The sequence below is a fragment of the Ranitomeya imitator genome, chromosome 4, assembly GCF_032444005.1.
Source record: "Ranitomeya imitator isolate aRanImi1 chromosome 4, aRanImi1.pri, whole genome shotgun sequence".
NCBI lineage: Eukaryota > Metazoa > Chordata > Amphibia > Anura > Dendrobatidae > Ranitomeya > Ranitomeya imitator.
The window spans coordinates 679,237,603-679,254,792 of NC_091285.1; positions in this window are offsets into that span (position 1 = coordinate 679,237,603).

The following is a 17,190-nucleotide window of genomic DNA, read 5'->3' on the forward strand; positions in this document are numbered from 1 at the left end:
CGAAACACGACTCGACTCTAAAAAGGTCAAGGTCGCTCAACCCTAGTGAGAAGTACTGGAAGTTTCTATTCCACACTTCCTCATATCCTGCCTCGGTTAACATTCTTTGGAGTTGTTAAGCCTCTACTTAGGCTGCCGTCTGTCTGAAATGTTTGTGTTCTTACCCTGATTGATCAAAAATCAAAATTTGTTGCATCAAGAGATGATAGATTCATTTGAAATGTAAATTTGGCGAATTTGGCGAATAAATTGGCTTAAAATCGCAAGCACTCAAAATGCCCTGAAAGGATAAGAATGACACTTTGAGGTCTCCTAAGACTGTGTTCAACCCCTATAATTCTCATCAATGCAGAGTGTTAGTAATTTGAAAGTGACCTTTATCTTAGAAATGATGGTAATAACCCGGTAGTAACCAACAGCCCATTTAACAACACAGTGCAAAGACAGCCTTTTTTGTTCTATAAAATCTAAAAAAGGTACAAATAATATCTCTCTTAATCATTTGTGATCAGGCAGACCATTCTGTGCAGAATACTGACTCAGCTGACTATGTCGCTATCAGAGGTAACATTATTATTCTATAACGTTCTCTGGTGCCTGTGGTGGTGGTTATTCTGCTACAACAGGACACTTTACAGATCCACCGTATCACTGATCAATCACTGATTCTGGCACCTCTCCTATCTCTTGACCGCGTATGGCCAATAAAGGATCCTTTCCGTAAAGCATCCCCCACCCCCAACTACCTTGCCCCTCTTAACCCCTCTATCTATTACCCAGGAAAACACACCACCACGTTAATTTCTTTTTGGATAATTTGGCCACAGCGGCCATTTTATTAACAAACAAATACATAAATAACAACATGTAAACAGTAAATATATAAAACCTCGAGGGGGGGGCTCTTGGAGCTAAAAAATCTGGCTCATAATAGGCAGAGAGCCTACCCAAAATTTTTACAAAAAACACGTATTTACCCTCAGCCGTAACCACCAGCTCGAGGGCACCATGTAACCCATTTCGGGCAAACCAACCACAAAGCTCCCGAGGTAAACGCCCCGTCCAGAGCCCGTACCAAAAGCCAGATCAACCCTATCAGCATCATCACCAACTCCAAGAACCCCACCCCCCGCCAACGCCACTGTGACAATAATACAGAATGCTTGCCTTCAATAAATCAACAGAAAAGAAATATAATTCAAAAGACCCCTTTTTTTTTTTTTTTTTTTTTTACCTTAAGAATTGACGAACTCGCCGATCTTGCCTAAAGCTACGTTGCCTCATAGAACCGCTAAAACAGGGAGGGTGGGAGGGACTCACTTCGCCCGTCTAAGGTAACTGATCTCCCCTTTTCCCGCACTTTCCCAAGCCCCCACCTCCCTTTTTGCATAAATCCCCACCCCAAATCCTACTCTTCCAATCCCCGGGCTCCTTTACTCAATAACACCTTTATTTTTTAAAAGAAAACCTACTGCACTGCTCCCATGGCAACGCAGTCATGTGGGGGCCTCCTTTTAGCTGCGCCCCATACAGCCCCCCCTCTTGACCGCGTATGGCCAATAAAGGATCCTTTCCGTAAAGCATCCCCCACCCCCAACTACCTTGCCCCTCTTAACCCCTCCATCTATTACCCAGGAAAACACACCACCACGTTAATTTCTTTTTGGATAATTTGGCCACAGCGGCCATTTTATTAACAAACAAATACATAAATAACAACATGTAAACAGTAAATATATAAAACCTCGAGGGGGGGGCTCTTGGAGCTAAAAAATCTGGCTCATAATAGGCAGAGAGCCTACCCAAAATTTTTACAAAAAACACGTATTTACCCTCAGCCGTAACCACCAGCTCGAGGGCACCATGTAACCCATTTCGGGCAAACCAACCACAAAGCTCCCGAGGTAAACACCCCGTCCAGAGCCCGTACCAAAAGCCAGATCAACCCTATCAGCATCATCACCAACTCCAAGAACCCCACCCCCCGCCACACACGAACAGCCCTGACCACCTCAGGCTCGTGAGTGCCCCACCACCGCCAAAGCTCTTTCAACTCCTTCCTGTAGACCGAGCGCCCATAAATCCATCCCGATCTCGTTAAGATGCACTCCATCATCCCTCCAAAAATTACCGACCCCGGCCTCCAGCTCGAAATGCCTCACGGCAATACCCCCATTCCGGGACACAAAACTCGCCACCATCCTGTTCAATTTTACCCTGGCTCTGTTAATCCCTTTATGGGAACGGGCCTCCCGCCACGTCTTCCGCGGCACAATGTCTGACCACACAGTCAGCATACCGGGAAAAGATACCCACAGCCTCAACAACTCATAACGGATATCCCGAATGAGTTCCCTCACGGGTTTTGCCCCCAAATCATTACCCCCCAAGTGAACCACTAAAATATCCGGAGGGCGATCCAGACGGGCGGCGCGGGAGAATTCCGGCAAAAAACTACGCCACGACATACCACGAGTCCCCATCCAACGGATGATCACTGCCTCTCGGCCGAAACCCAGTTGCCTACCATTCGCGCGCGCATCGGCCCGGAGGGCGCCCCAATAAACGAAAGAGTGTCCGACAATCCACGCCAAAAGAGGGGTACGACCTGAAAAACACAACCATAATTAACAATCCGCAAAGACGTCCCTCTTCACCCCGCATTGTTGATTTAATGCCGCACATAAGACAGGTAACGATTAGAACTCCATCTGCCTATTTTCTTGATCACCTCCGGCCCAAGGCCCAAACCATCGGCCTCAGATGCGGCCCCAATCCTAAAAGAATGCGAGCCGAAATTTTCCGGGTTAACACCCAGCAAACCCAAGCCCTTCTTCAAAATGGCTACAAACTGGAAACGTGACAAGAAATCCCCCTCTTGGGGTTGCAACAGAGGGCCTGACCTGACTGATGATAAATTCCAATATGCCTCTAAGCAGCGTTGCGGACACATCCCGCTACCCGCCACCCTTCCTAGCACTACTTTCTTTCCCCTACCTAGCTGATCCGTCTTTGAACGCCTTATCCAAAAGGCAACTCCCCCTTCCCAAAAAACCACATCTTCCGCCAAAAGACCACCTGACCTGTCCTTGCTCGGGGAAACCAATTCACCCAGACGCAAAGCACCAAAAAACGCTAGAGAAAAGGCCAATTGAAACAGTACCACCTCAAACTGAGATGAACAAATTACGCCCAAGGCCTCCCCTAACCGCTGCAACAACCCAAAAGAAATGGGCCTGCGCTTATCAAAAGTCGAATTACCCTTACGAAAACCTTTCAACGCCTGCCGTATAACAAAGTCCTTTGTGACGTCCCTCAATCCTTGCAACTGAAAACCAAAAGCCAAACCTGCTATAAACTTGTTTAACCTAGACACGGACCAACCCCACTCCACGACCTTACCTACCAGTGCCAATAACGCCATTGCCCTGTCGCTATCTGACTCAGCCGAGCCGCATTGAAACAACCAACTTTCCCACATGGCCCATGACGCCGCATAATCTGACCATGTCCTGTTTGACACCGAGGCTTGGATCAATCGGCCTCCCCTTCCGTAACCACCTGCCACAGATGCAAAGGACATGCTGCTCCTGCCGCCTCCGAATCTGGAGCCAAATCCCGGAATCGGTCCCACTGCAAACGAGACAAAGCATCAGCTATATTGTTCTGAACTCCTGGCACGTGCACCGCCGTAATCCATGCATTCAACTCCAAGCATCTCAGTACCAACTCCCTGACCAACCTAATTACTGGAGGGGAAGAAGAAGATAAGCTGTTAATCACGGCCACCACGCTCGAGTTATCGCAATGGAAACGTACTCGCCGATCACGAAAGCTGTCACCCCAAACAAACACTGACACCACAATCGGGAACAACTCCAACAATGCCAAATTCTTGGTGAGCCCCTTCTTTCGCCAATCCTCTGGCCACACCCCGACGCTCCATTTTCCTCCACAGTAGGCCCCATAACCAACTCCACCTGCTGCGTCTGTGTAGATCTCGCAATCAAAAGCATTCAGATCCTCCTGCTGAATAAGCGACCTGCCATTATAGCCTTCCAAAAAACGTTGCCAAACAAGAAGGTCCTCCTTATGCTCTCTACCCAAACGAATAAAATGATGAGCCGACCGAACTCCAGCCGTCGCCCTGGACAATCTGCGGCAAAATATCCTGCCCATTGGCATAATACGACAAGCAAAATTCAGGCGGCCCAGCAGCGACTGCAACTCCTTCAATGAAGTCTTCCGCAATTTTCCAATCCGACTCACCTCTCGCTTAAGCAACTCCAACTTATCATCAGGCAACCTACACTCCATTTTCTCAGAATCAATGAGAATCCCTAAGAAACTCAAGACCGTGCAGGGGCCCTCCGTTTTTCCCTGTGCCAAAGGAACACCAAACTGTCCGGCCACCCATTCCATGGTCCCAAGTAAATGACAGCACACTGCTGAATCCGGTGGACCAACAAACAAAAAATCATCCAAATAGTGAATGACAGAAGGAACGGCCGATACATCTCTCACTACCCACTCTAAAAAGGTACTGAAAGTCTCAAACAATGCACAGGAAATAGAACATCCCATAGGCAAACACCTATCCAAGTAAAAACCACCCTCCCACCAACAACCTAACAAAGGAATGCTCTGCGGGTGCACCGGCAAGAGCCTAAATGCCGACTCGATGTCCGTTTTTGCCAGCAATGCTCCAGGCCCGTACATTCGCACCCACCGAACAGCCGCATCAAACGATGTGTAAACAACGGAGCACAACTCCTCCGCAATCCCGTCATTAACCGAGGATCCTTTGGGATATGAAAGATGCTGAATTAGCCGGAACTTGTTCGGCTCCTTCTTGGGCACCACCCCAAGCGGGGAAACAATTACACCCGCCATGGGCAACGAACTAAAAGGCCCCGCCATTCTTCCCAGCTCAACCTCTTTTGCCAATTTAGCCGAAACCACCTCCGCATGCAAGCCAGCTGATCTCAAATTTTTTGTAGAAAAAGGAACAACATGCATCGGGTGAGGGATCTTAAACCCCTCAAGAAAACCGTCCCTAATAACCTCCGCCTTTTTAACATCCGGGTATCTACTTAGATAGGGGGCCATCTTTTGAACCCTCACCGGAGTCACCCCCTTGACCGCCACCCACTGATGGCTTACCACGTGATTTCTTGAAACACTTAGCGGCTCCGTGAGAGGCCCCGTTGCAATGGGAGCACACGTGTTTAAATTTACAAGTGGTGCCATACTTGCACTGGCCCTCATTAAACTGCCAGCATGTCCCAGATTTTTCCTTTGAACCCTGAGACCCGTGTCCTCCACTTTGTCCTGACTGCTGACTGCTACCCCCCCCTCCCCCCTGAAAGGACTGCCCATAACGCACCGGAGCCATCACCTTCAGCCACAACCCGATGTCTTTTTGCTCCCACCTTATCTCCGGCCTCACTGCTTTTCGCTGCCTGAACTGTTCATCGTATCTCAGCCAAGCCTGGCCCCCGTAGGTACGATGCGCTTCACCAATAGCATCCAAATAACAAAACAGGCCCGAGCAATTCTCGGGGAATTTCTCCCCTATAACACTCGCTAGAATGGCAAAGGCCTGCTGCCAGTTAACGAACGTCTGAGGAATAAGGCGCCAACGCCTCTTTTCTTCCTCTTCCTTTTTGCTGTCGTCTTTCTTTCCTTTATCCAAGTTAAATTTTTCTAAAGGAAGGAGAGAGAAAATCTCTACGTATTCATCTTTCCAAATCTTTTCCTTGACTTCTTTCTTCAAATGGGCCCCCAGCGGACCCTCAAAACACACATATACCTCGCCTTTTGCCCTGTCGTCTAACTTAACGGTATCACCTTTTCCCGTTTCCGTTTGTACCGACACCGACACCCCCGCCACAGAAACAAGTGTCCCGCTACCCGAGCTCGCAATCTCGTTCGAACCCCCTGCTACGCCCCCGGCAACTGACACCCAGGCACCAGCGGGCGACGATCCCACACTGTTAGCAACTGAGCTACCCCCGCCCCCATCCAATCTACGCAAAATCTGCGACATACCCGCTAGAAGTTCTCTGACCCCCGGGACCTCATTACAGCCCCCACCCCGCTCCACCACACCCGAAACACCCGGCACTGGGGAAAGACTGGACATGTACTCACGTGGCTGCGCAGGTGCTGTGTCCCCACCAGCCGTGCTTCCTGAATCCTGCTGGTCCATTTCGTCGCGATGTTCGTTCCCGGAATCATCGCTGCCGCACATCTGCCCCAGGCCCGCGCCCCTGGCCTCCACGTCACCAGGGGGGACCGAGACTGGCGAAGGCGACCGGTCCCTCGACCTCCTGCTGGATCTGGATCTGTCCGGCTCCGTGATTCCTCTGCCTCCAGCCGCTGGACTGTCTCCTCTGGACGCCGCTCCTGCGGCCCGACCGCGACCCGCTCCTTGCCGTGATGCCGCCGCTGTCCTGCCCGATAGTCTGCTCTGCCGTCCTGTCGCAGAGCCAGGTGCACTGGGGGGATGGGATCCGGGTGCCCTCGCCGCAATTGCGCCCGCCGCGATACTCCCCGGCTCCTGCCTGGTGGATGCTGCCGCCGCCGCTGGGCTCCTTCCCCGTCCCCCTGCTCGTGTTGCCGCCACCGCGGGAGGTGCTCCCCGGCGGGTAGAAGCTGCTGCTATCGGTGCTGCGGCGCCGCCGCGCCCTCTGCTAGGCCGCACCGGAAGTGCGGCCCTGACATCCTGTGCAGCGCCGGCGTCCTGCCGCGTCTGCACCGCTCGCCCAGCACCGCGCCGCCTCGCGCCGGCAGGGCCGCCAGGTGGATTCCTGCCGGGGGAGGGGGCGGGCAAGGTGGATCGGCCGCGTCCCCCAGCCCCCGCAGGGTCCCTGGAGGGGCTCCGCGGCCTGCGCCTGCCGCGCGGTGTAGTGTCGGGGGACAGCCTGTCTGGCGGCCTAGACCGCCTGGTTCTGCTGCCCCGGCTCCCGCTGTCCTGGCTCCCACTGCCTCCGAGCAGCCCTGTGAGCTGCTCCTCCAGCCATCCGGCCCTCCTGGAACTGGCCTCCCGACGAAGCTGAGCTACCAGGCTGTCCACAGAAGACATGGTGAGAGGGATGTGGCAGCAGGTCCACTCACTTCGCCCGTCTAAGGTAACTGATCTCCCCTTTTCCCGCACTTTCCCAAGCCCCCACCTCCCTTTTTGCATAAATCCCCACCCCAAATCCTACTCTTCCAATCCCCGGGCTCCTTTACTCAATAACACCTTTATTTTTTAAAAGAAAACCTACTGCACTGCTCCCATGGCAACGCAGTCATGTGGGGGCCTCCTTTTAGCTGCGCCCCATACAGCCCCCCCTCTATCTCCCTCTATCAATTAAATAAATAAATAGCTTTTATTCGCAGACTACTACTCTCATCTTCCCTGATGCAGTTGTATAACACATTACTGTTTGGAATATTTGTCCAATGTTTTATGGATTTTTTTTCCCCCAATCTCTTTTGCTGAGCTGTGAGCTCTGTCCTATTTTCACTATCTTAAAATGACTCTAAAATGGCTTCTGTATTCCCTGCCTTTGCTTTTATACAGGCTATGATAGTCACTCCTAATTGGCTGCACTATACCATGTTAAATATCTGCAAGGCATCAGGCAAGGCCCAAGGGGCCACGCCAGAGGTTATGTCAGCATTCTGTGACTAGTGTAATCTTCAGCCATGCGTAAACAGTTGGCGGGTAGTTTTTTGGCTATTTGCTTAAACTAAATTGCAAATTGTTCAAATTGACCAGGATCTGTGAACTTCCCAAAATTCTACTCAAATTCAAAATGTATTAAATCTATTTAATCATCTCCAGCATAAACCCTTTGGTTGAAAGTTCGGAGCCATTTTTTGGTATGCATATACTTCATGTAGAAAGTTCAAGAAAAATTACCTTCTTTACCTTGAGGTTGGAAGTGAAAGACATTGCATGTTACATATTGTAATGTGGACACAGGTGATTTAAAGCTACAGGCTGGTAAAGCACCCGGGGCACAGCCCTATACAGTTATTTAGAGAGCATTTGCCTCTCTAACCTCCGGCCCAGCCCACCCCTGTACCTGACATATCTCATGCAGGCAGTCAGCAGGGTTAATATTGAACATCAATTTACAGTATATCCAGTATATCCCAATGACCCGAGGTATTTGTTATACGTGGGAAGCTTTATTGTGTGCATGAATTTCATTTGTACTTCAGATATAAGAACAATGTAGACTTAGGATCTGTTATGTACCTTTCCTGACTTGGCAGTGCTCAGCCTCCTTCCCCCATGACCTCTGCTCTCTGTTGTGCTCCACGTTGGTGTGATGGTGAGATATGGTGTGTGGGTATCATTTTGTCTATATTTACATTTTACTGATTTTCATAGTGTACTCTTGTGGCTCTGTGTCCCTCTGTGCTTTCCCTCTAATGCTGACTTCTCTTGTGGGACGAGTTGATATGTCTTCATTGATGAACAGCTGTTATTCCCATCTGATATCAGCCCCCCACAGTACTGCACTGTTATCTTTCCACAGAGTCAGGGAATAATGCTGTTTGATAATATGCTAATGACACTTTGAACTAGCTTGTTAATTTTGTAAAGCAATGAAAGACGCAAAATGCAAAGTGATAACATGATATAACAATGAGCCCCTGCGACATTCCCCACTGACTAGTGAATGAGGAGAGGGACTTTTAAAATATCAGGGAGGAAAGACAAGAGAGCAGATCCTGTGTGGTCTCTCTTTCATTTGGGGAGGGCTATAAGTAACCGCACTGGTGCTATGCTCGTTGTCAGTGATACGTCCGCTCCTGGCTGAGTAGTTGACCCTTGTATATCTGTGCATATTGCCTGCTTCTGTACAATTGCTCTGTGTATGACCCGGTCTGTTTCCCATTTGATATTCGTCTGCTGATTCTGTACTTTCTGTGTTACTCTTGGTTCTACCCCGGCTACGTCCCTGCCTTCCCGCCTGCCTGTTCCCCTGGTACTGCGTTGCTTTCTCTTGCTTCTGACCCCCGGCTTGCTTCTTACCACTCTATTCATGTTACCCTCTTATTACCGCGCTGCCCTCTGGTCTGACCTTGGCTCTATTGACTATTCTCCTGACTCTGCTGAGTCCCACTATCCCTGCTAGGAGTTCAGGGCCTAGCTCCACCCCAATCATGCCCCCAGTGCTCACGTGATCACAGGTCCTGTTCCTCCTGGAGCACTCTTTCTGCCGTGTCCTTTTTCCACTGCAGGAGTTCCGGGGTTCCCCAGCACGTTTTTGGACATGCGTACAGTCTCTGGTGGTGAGTCTGATACGGAATCCATCACACCAGCAGAGGATAAATAGTCCATATACTCTTCTTTCTCTCTGAGGTGCTGTGTTCACACCATCATCCCACATAGAATTAATCCTAGAAGGACCATAACAGAAACTCCAGGCAGACCATGACAGCTGGATTGTGGGACTCTCATCTCCTAGGGCTTTTATCCTGTTACTGAACTGCATTCGGGTTCTGGACTATTTTATCCTTTGTGTGGTGTATTTTATATGAACCGTTTGTTTTTTGCCTAAATAAAGGTCTTAGGATTGTTCACTCCTCCCTCGCTCTGTTGATTGTGTGATACCGGAGAAGGACCCAATGACAGTAGGGTTTTACAAGAACCAGTGTACCTCCATGACATCATCTCCCTAGGATTTTTAAGGACTGTGTAGACACACCTCTTTGCTTGAACATTAAACCAGAACTGTGTCCTGGAGACTTGTGTTTTGGTTTCTAACTTTATCCAAGTTCTCGGTTTCTGTTGTATCCTCCCGTTTCTCGGACTTCCAGCCTGTCCTTCATTGTTGGTTTATCTGCTGTTTCTATTGCCAGTTTTTGAAGTCTTCTTCGTACCACAAACCTGATAACTTACTTTGCTGATGCCAGTGGTCCTTGTGTCCACCCGGTTACTTATCCACCCTTAGTGGATCCACCTCGCAAGGGGAGCCTCACAGGATCAAGGGCTAGAAAATAATAACTGAGAATATAATAAGTGATAGAAGACACTCATACAATTAAAAAGTGAGAGCTCAAGAACATTATTCTACTGCTTTTTGCAGAAAAACTTACTGGGATCTTTACACAGCACATCCAAAGTCTTCACAGCTTTTACAACAGGCTTCATAAAACAATATTCCTTTCCTGTCCTTGCACTTCTCTCATGGTCACATAGCACAGACCCAGGTCGGGCCATCCCTGACAGTTCCTCAGCTCCTCTCTGCACGGCTCCGCTATGGATATGTATCCCTCAGTCTGTTTTGCCCCAGACACAAGATCTATAGTTCCTTGCGCTTGCACCACGTCTTTGCTGTTCAAACTCACTGCATCTGTAGATTCCTCCAGTCGTTTCGCCCCGGCCTTGAGGGTATCTACCCAAACGATGAGTTGCCACATTCTGGAACTGCTATTGGCCCCAACTGTACTGGCCCGCTACTGTACTGTTCTGATGCTGTGGATGACTGGGCTTCACTACTTTAATATTTTGTGGCAGCTGTGGAGTCCTGGGCCTATAGCCCATGAGGATGGTTCAGACATCCCTCGCCCTCTGCCCTATCCTAACACACTGACTTTTCATACAGCAGCCCCTCCTACTATTAACCATCTACTTGCACTATACACTATCTAAGAGCTGTGTGCATTAAAATGCCCCCCATCTAGTGGCCAATCCTACAAACTGCACTTTCCCTAACTTTATACATAGCAGCACATAAATATACTTTACACATTTAACCCTTAGGGTAATACACAGAATAGTGTAGCAGTACCTATGGGACACACTTAATGGTAATACACATGATCGTGTAACAGTACCAGTCAAATATGAGAAGGAGGTAAAAGATAGAACAATAACATCTTCCATTTCCCTAGAGCTACAGAGCCTATATGTCACTGTCTTGATTTATGATAAACTTACAAGATCGGTGATGCTTGAAGGAAAAGTAAGTTCACAGTTTTGGCTGCGCTAATGGAGTGCCCCCATGGGCAGTGGGGTCCTCGGTGTCGGGTCCTTCAGTTCTCAAGGGGATGTCATGGTGGCTGACCTGGTCCGTGGCCCTCGGGACATCCGTTGATAAAAGGGGAAGGTCTTTAAAGGGGAAATGTTCGTGATGCCACCTGTGGTATTCTGTCAGGGTGACCGACGCTGCTTAGGGGTCCGCTGGGGTGATGTTATGGCAGCTAAATGGTATACCTTCCCACAGGTGAAGTATGTCCCCAGGGCTTCCCAGTGTGCAGATGGTGGATGGTGTGAGGCGCAGTGAGGAACTAGGACACAAGGTTGCAGTCTCTTTACCTTTTACTGAAGACTTCAGCATCCACAGTCCAGAGCACCAGATCACAGTGCAGGCAGAGTCCGGCCGGTTTGGAGGCAAATCCAGAGTCCCCTTATCCAGGTAGAAATCAGTAGCCTTTCTCTAGTTCCTGGATGTTGTAGTACCTTATTACCTCTCATAAGGTCCTCACAACGATTGTAGATGTTCTAGATGTTGTCTCTCTCTCTGTCCCCCAGATGGATAGGACAAACCCGTATGACCGGTGGCATGAGGCTTTTTACAGGGACTCTATCACGCCCCAGCCTCTCATGGGTGCCACCTTGCCTCCTGGGTATAGGGTGGGAATTAGCTGTCCAGCTGGTCTCTGGAGCAAGGCATAAAGGACTGTTGCTCCCTCAGTGTTCCGGCTACCGGGATCCTGCGCCTCAGAAGGAGGCAGCCTGTGTAGTGCAGAACTCCTTCTGGTTTCCTCTCCTTTTGTCATGTCTTCTTCTCACTCTCTACAATACAGTTCTCTGTTTGTGTCTCTTTCTGGAAGCTGCCGCACATGTGGCAGGCGCAGCTCCATGGCCTTCTGTCTAGGCTTCTGGCAGGATCCCACCCCTGTCAGGGACCAAATAACTGAGCGGAGCTCAGCTAGCAGCTGCCTGAGTCAAGCTCAGCCAGCATCTGCCTAACTTTCTATCCAGACCACCAGTTTTACCTAATTGTGAAGAGTGCCCTAATAATTAGGAGCATAGCTCCCCCTGGTGGACTGGAGTATGAAATGTGTTGTGTGTTGGTGTTACCTGGTAGTGAGATCTCCTTTATTGCCTCCAAACGTAACATCACTCCCCACTAGAGGAGAATGATATTACTGCAACGACCAGGACCCTGGGGCGCTGCACTAAACAAAATGAAGAACCTTGATCCAATAATATAAAGCAGAGGTTCTAAGAACTACTCCTTTATAAGACTGGATCAAGGATGTTCATTTCGGTTAGCGCAGCCCAAAACCATGAATTGTCTTTTTCTTCAAGCGTCCTGGTGGAGTTCATCTCGATGATTCCGTACATTAAAGTGTCCTGAGGCTCCAAGAAGACCAAAAGGAACAAGACTCTTGTTTGTCTTGTGATATTCGTTGATATTTTGTTTGGCTCCAAATTCTTTGACAATGGCGCACCTGGTTCAAGAATTTGGGGCAAAATCTAAAATGCTCTTTATTTATGCCTTTAACCCCCTCACCGACATCTCCTTTACATGAATGGCGCAATTCGGGAGAGTATGTATGGTGTGGACTTACTGTGCGAGAGTGCCCATACCCGACAGATAATGACTGTGACACATAGCCAGTCTCAAGAAACTGCAGATTACATCTCTTTGCAATAAGCAGTGTAGTACTTAGGCCCACCAGAGGTTTGTCCAGTCCTCCGATGGGCCAGTCCAACCCTACAAAGAATTGTACCCCAGCCCTTGTTTGTAGCGGCACAGTCGTTGAATGATGCCACGAATTCATTTAAAGGCTCACTCCTCTGAATTTAGCGCATTTTATTTCAGCACACTTTGCATTGGGACTAACATACAAAACAACAGCCTTGATGAATTGGGGCCTTGACGTTTATTAAGCCTGATTGCCAGGTTATGGCCACATTCTCTCCTGGGGCATCAGTCGGTCACATACCTGCTCCCAGGGTATTTTATTAAATGAAACAATAAACTATATTCATGAATAAACCTAAAAAGCTTCTTTAACGCTTTTTTATTGTTGCCTCTGGGGTTTTCAGCATCCATAATGTTACGTTCTTTTTTTTGCTGTTGCAGCAGAATGAGGTTTTTTTTATGTGGGTGAAATTGTATTATTTTTAGCGCTGTTTTAGGCGCATAGAAATGGTTTTATTTTAGATTTATTGTATTTATTTCACAAATTGTATTATTATTATTATTATAAAAGTATAGAAATCTTGCAATAGGTACTGATTTTCTTCTTTAATAATGATTATGTGATATGATAAAAAAAAAGGCCAACGTTTAGGAAAAAAACAAAACACATGTAACAAAAAAACCTGATTTAAACTATAGGTCATTTTCTAAGGTGCAACTAGTATTCAGAAACTTTCAGTCAAAAACAGAGAATAATAGCTCAGTGCAGAAAGCCAAACCTGGCATGTGAGAGGGAGGAGACTTATAAGCCATGCATGCACCTCTCTGGGAAATTAAATATGCAAATTGGCATCTCAGAGTGAGGAGACTTATAAGTCATGCATGCTATGCTCCTCTGGTAAATTAAATATGCAAATTGGCATCTCAGAGTGAGGAGACTTATAAGTCATGCATGCTATGCTCCTCTGGTAAATTAAATATGCAAATTGGCATCTCAGAGTGAGGAGACTTATAAGCCATGCATGCTCCTCTGGGAAATTAAATATGCAAATTGGCATCTCAGAGTGAGGAGACTTATAAGCCATGCATGCTCCTCTGGGAAATTAAATATGCAAATTAGCATCTCAGAGTGAGGAGACTTATAAGCCATGCATGCTCCTCTGGTAAATTAAATATGCAAATTGGCATCTCAGAGTGAGGAGACTTATAAGCCATGCATGCTCCTCTGGGAAATTAAATATGCAAATTGGCATCTCAGAGTGAGGAGACTTATAAGCCATGCATGCTCCTCTGGGAAATTAAATATGCAAATTAGCATCTCAGAGTGAGGAGACTTATAAGCCATGCATGCTCCTCTGGGATATTAAATATGCAAATTGGCATCTCAGAGTGAGGAGACTTATAAGTCATGCATGCTCCTCTGGGAAATTAAATATGCAAATTGGCATGTGAGAGTGAGGAGACTTATAAGCCATGCATGCTCCTCTGGGAAATTAAATATGCAAATTGGTAAGTCAGAGTGAGGAGACTTATAAGCCAAGCATGCTCCTCTGGGAATTAAATATGCAAATTGGCATGTCAGATTGAGGAGACTTATAAGCCATGCATGCTCCTCTGGGAAATTAAATATGCAAATTGGCATCTCAGAGTGAGGAGACTTATAAGTCATGCATGCTATGCTCCTCTGGTAAATTAAATATGCAAATTGGCATCTCAGAGTGAGGAGACTTATAAGCCATGCATGCTCCTCTGGGAAATTAAATATGCAAATTGGCATCTCAGAGTGAGGAGACTTATAAGCCATGCATGCTCCTCTGGGAAATTAAATATGCAAATTAGCATCTCAGAGTGAGGAGACTTATAAGCCATGCATGCTCCTCTGGTAAATTAAATATGCAAATTGGCATCTCAGAGTGAGGAGACTTATAAGCCATGCATGCTCCTCTGGGAAATTAAATATGCAAATTGGCATCTCAGAGTGAGGAGACTTATAAGCCATGCATGCTCCTCTGGGAAATTAAATATGCAAATTAGCATCTCAGAGTGAGGAGACTTATAAGCCATGCATGCTCCTCTGGGATATTAAATATGCAAATTGGCATCTCAGAGTGAGGAGACTTATAAGTCATGCATGCTCCTCTGGGAAATTAAATATGCAAATTGGCATGTGAGAGTGAGGAGACTTATAAGCCATGCATGCTCCTCTGGGAAATTAAATATGCAAATTGGTAAGTCAGAGTGAGGAGACTTATAAGCCAAGCATGCTCCTCTGGGAATTAAATATGCAAATTGGCATGTCAGATTGAGGAGACTTATAAGCCATGCATGCTCCTCTGGGAAATTAAATATGCAAATTGGCATGTCAGTGTGAGGAGACTTATAAGCCAAGCATGATCTTCTGGGAATTAAATATGCAAATTGGCATCTCAGAGTGAGGAGACTTATAAGCCATGCATGCTCCTCTGGGATATTAAATATGCAAATTGGTATGTCAGAGTGAAGAAATTTATAAGCCATGCATGCTCCTCTTGGAAATTAAATATGCAAATTGGCATGTGAGAGTGAGGAGACTTATAAGTCATGCATGCTCCTCTGGGAAATTAAATATGCAAATTGTCTCATCAGAAGAGAAGTGGACATGCCAGGCTTGGTTATATCACTTATACCCCAGTCCAGAGACTCTCCCCTAGCTAAATCAGATTTCATACTTTGCACTGATGAGGGTCGATATTGACTTTTAGGATTGCTGCTTCCAATAGGTGGCGCTAGAGTTCTAGTCCTCTTCCTCTTTGAAGAGACAATTTGTATATTTCATTTCCCAGAGGCACATATACAAGTCTCCTCACTCTGACATGCCAGGCGTGGCTTGTCACTCTCCACAAGGCCAATCGTTACTCCTTATACCAATACATACAAATAATTGCATAGCACACCGGAGGCTGTTAAAGGGAATCTGTCACCATGTTTTTTCTACCTTAACTGAAAGCAGCAGTGACGTAGGGGCAGAGACCCTGATTCCAGCGATGTGTCACTTACTGGTCGGCTTGGAGAGTAGAGGCTAAAAACAGAAGCACAGAGACCTGCAGGAAAAAAGAATTTGGAGAAGTACAGACGCCGTCGCCTACGAGGCTGAGAAACAGGAAATCAACATTAGAGATGCTGCAGCTTTGATGAAACTGTGAATGTTGGCACAAGGTTGGGGGTTCCGGTAACACTTGCTACGCCCTACTGATGTAGGAGGGAAAACCTGTGTATGAAACGTTAGCCGTCTGCTCACCCACTATGTCTACTGAGGTCATGGGACAGAAAGAAACAGAACGGGGGCGGCGCTCAACAACCCAACACAGTGCTCAGGGGTCAATTAAGATTCCCAGCCGTCCTATCAGGAGACAGCTGGAGAAGTTCCGGAATGTTGAAATTTGGCAATTTTGACTTTTTCCTTTCCGTTCCATACTGTACTGGTTACTTAATTTTACAGTTGTGCTCAAAAGTTTACACACCCCGGCAGAATATTTGCTTTCTTAACCCCTTTACCCCCAAGGGTGGTTTGCACGTTAATGACCGGGCCAATTTTTACAATTCTGACCACTGTCCCTTTATGAGGTTATAACTCTGGAACGCTTCAACGGATCCCAGTGATTCTGACATTGTTTTCTCATGACATATTGTACTTCATGACAATGGTAAAAATTCTTTGATAGTACCTGCGTTTATTTGTGAAAAAAACGGAAATTTGGCAAAATTATGAAAATTTCGCAATTTTCCAACTTTGAATTTTCATGCAATTAAATCACAGAGATATGTCACACAAAATACTTAATAAGTAACATTTCCCACATGTCTCCTTTACATCAGCATAATTTTGGAACCAATTTTTTTTTTTGTTAGGGAGTTATAAGGGTTAAAAGTTGACCAGCAATTTCTCATATTTACAACACCATTTTTTTTAGGGACCACGTCTCATTTGAAGTCATTTTGAGGCATCTATATGATAGAAAATACCCAAGTGTGACACCAAGTGTGACACCATTCTAAAAACTACACCCCTCAAGGTGCTCAAAACCATATTCAAGAAGTTTATTAACCCTTCTGGTGCTTCACAGGAATTTTTTGAATGTTTAAATAAAAATGAACATTTAACTTTTTTTCACAAAAAATTTAATTCAGCTCCAATTTGTTTTATTTTACCAAGGGTAACAGGAGAAAATGGACCCCAAACATTGTTGTACAATTTGTCCTGAGTACGCCGATACCCCACATGTGGGGGTAAACCACTGTTTGGGCGCATGGCAGAGCTCGGAAGCGAAGGAGCGCCGTTTGACTTTTCAATGCAAAATTGACAGGAATTGAGATGGGACGCCATGTTGCGTTTGGAGAGCCACTGATGTGCCTAAACATTGAAACCCCCCACAAGTGACACCATTTTGGAAAGTAGACCCCCTAAGGAACTTATCTAGAGGTGTGGTGAGCACTTTGACCCACCAAGTGCTTCACAGAAGTTTATAATGCAGAACCGTAAAAATAA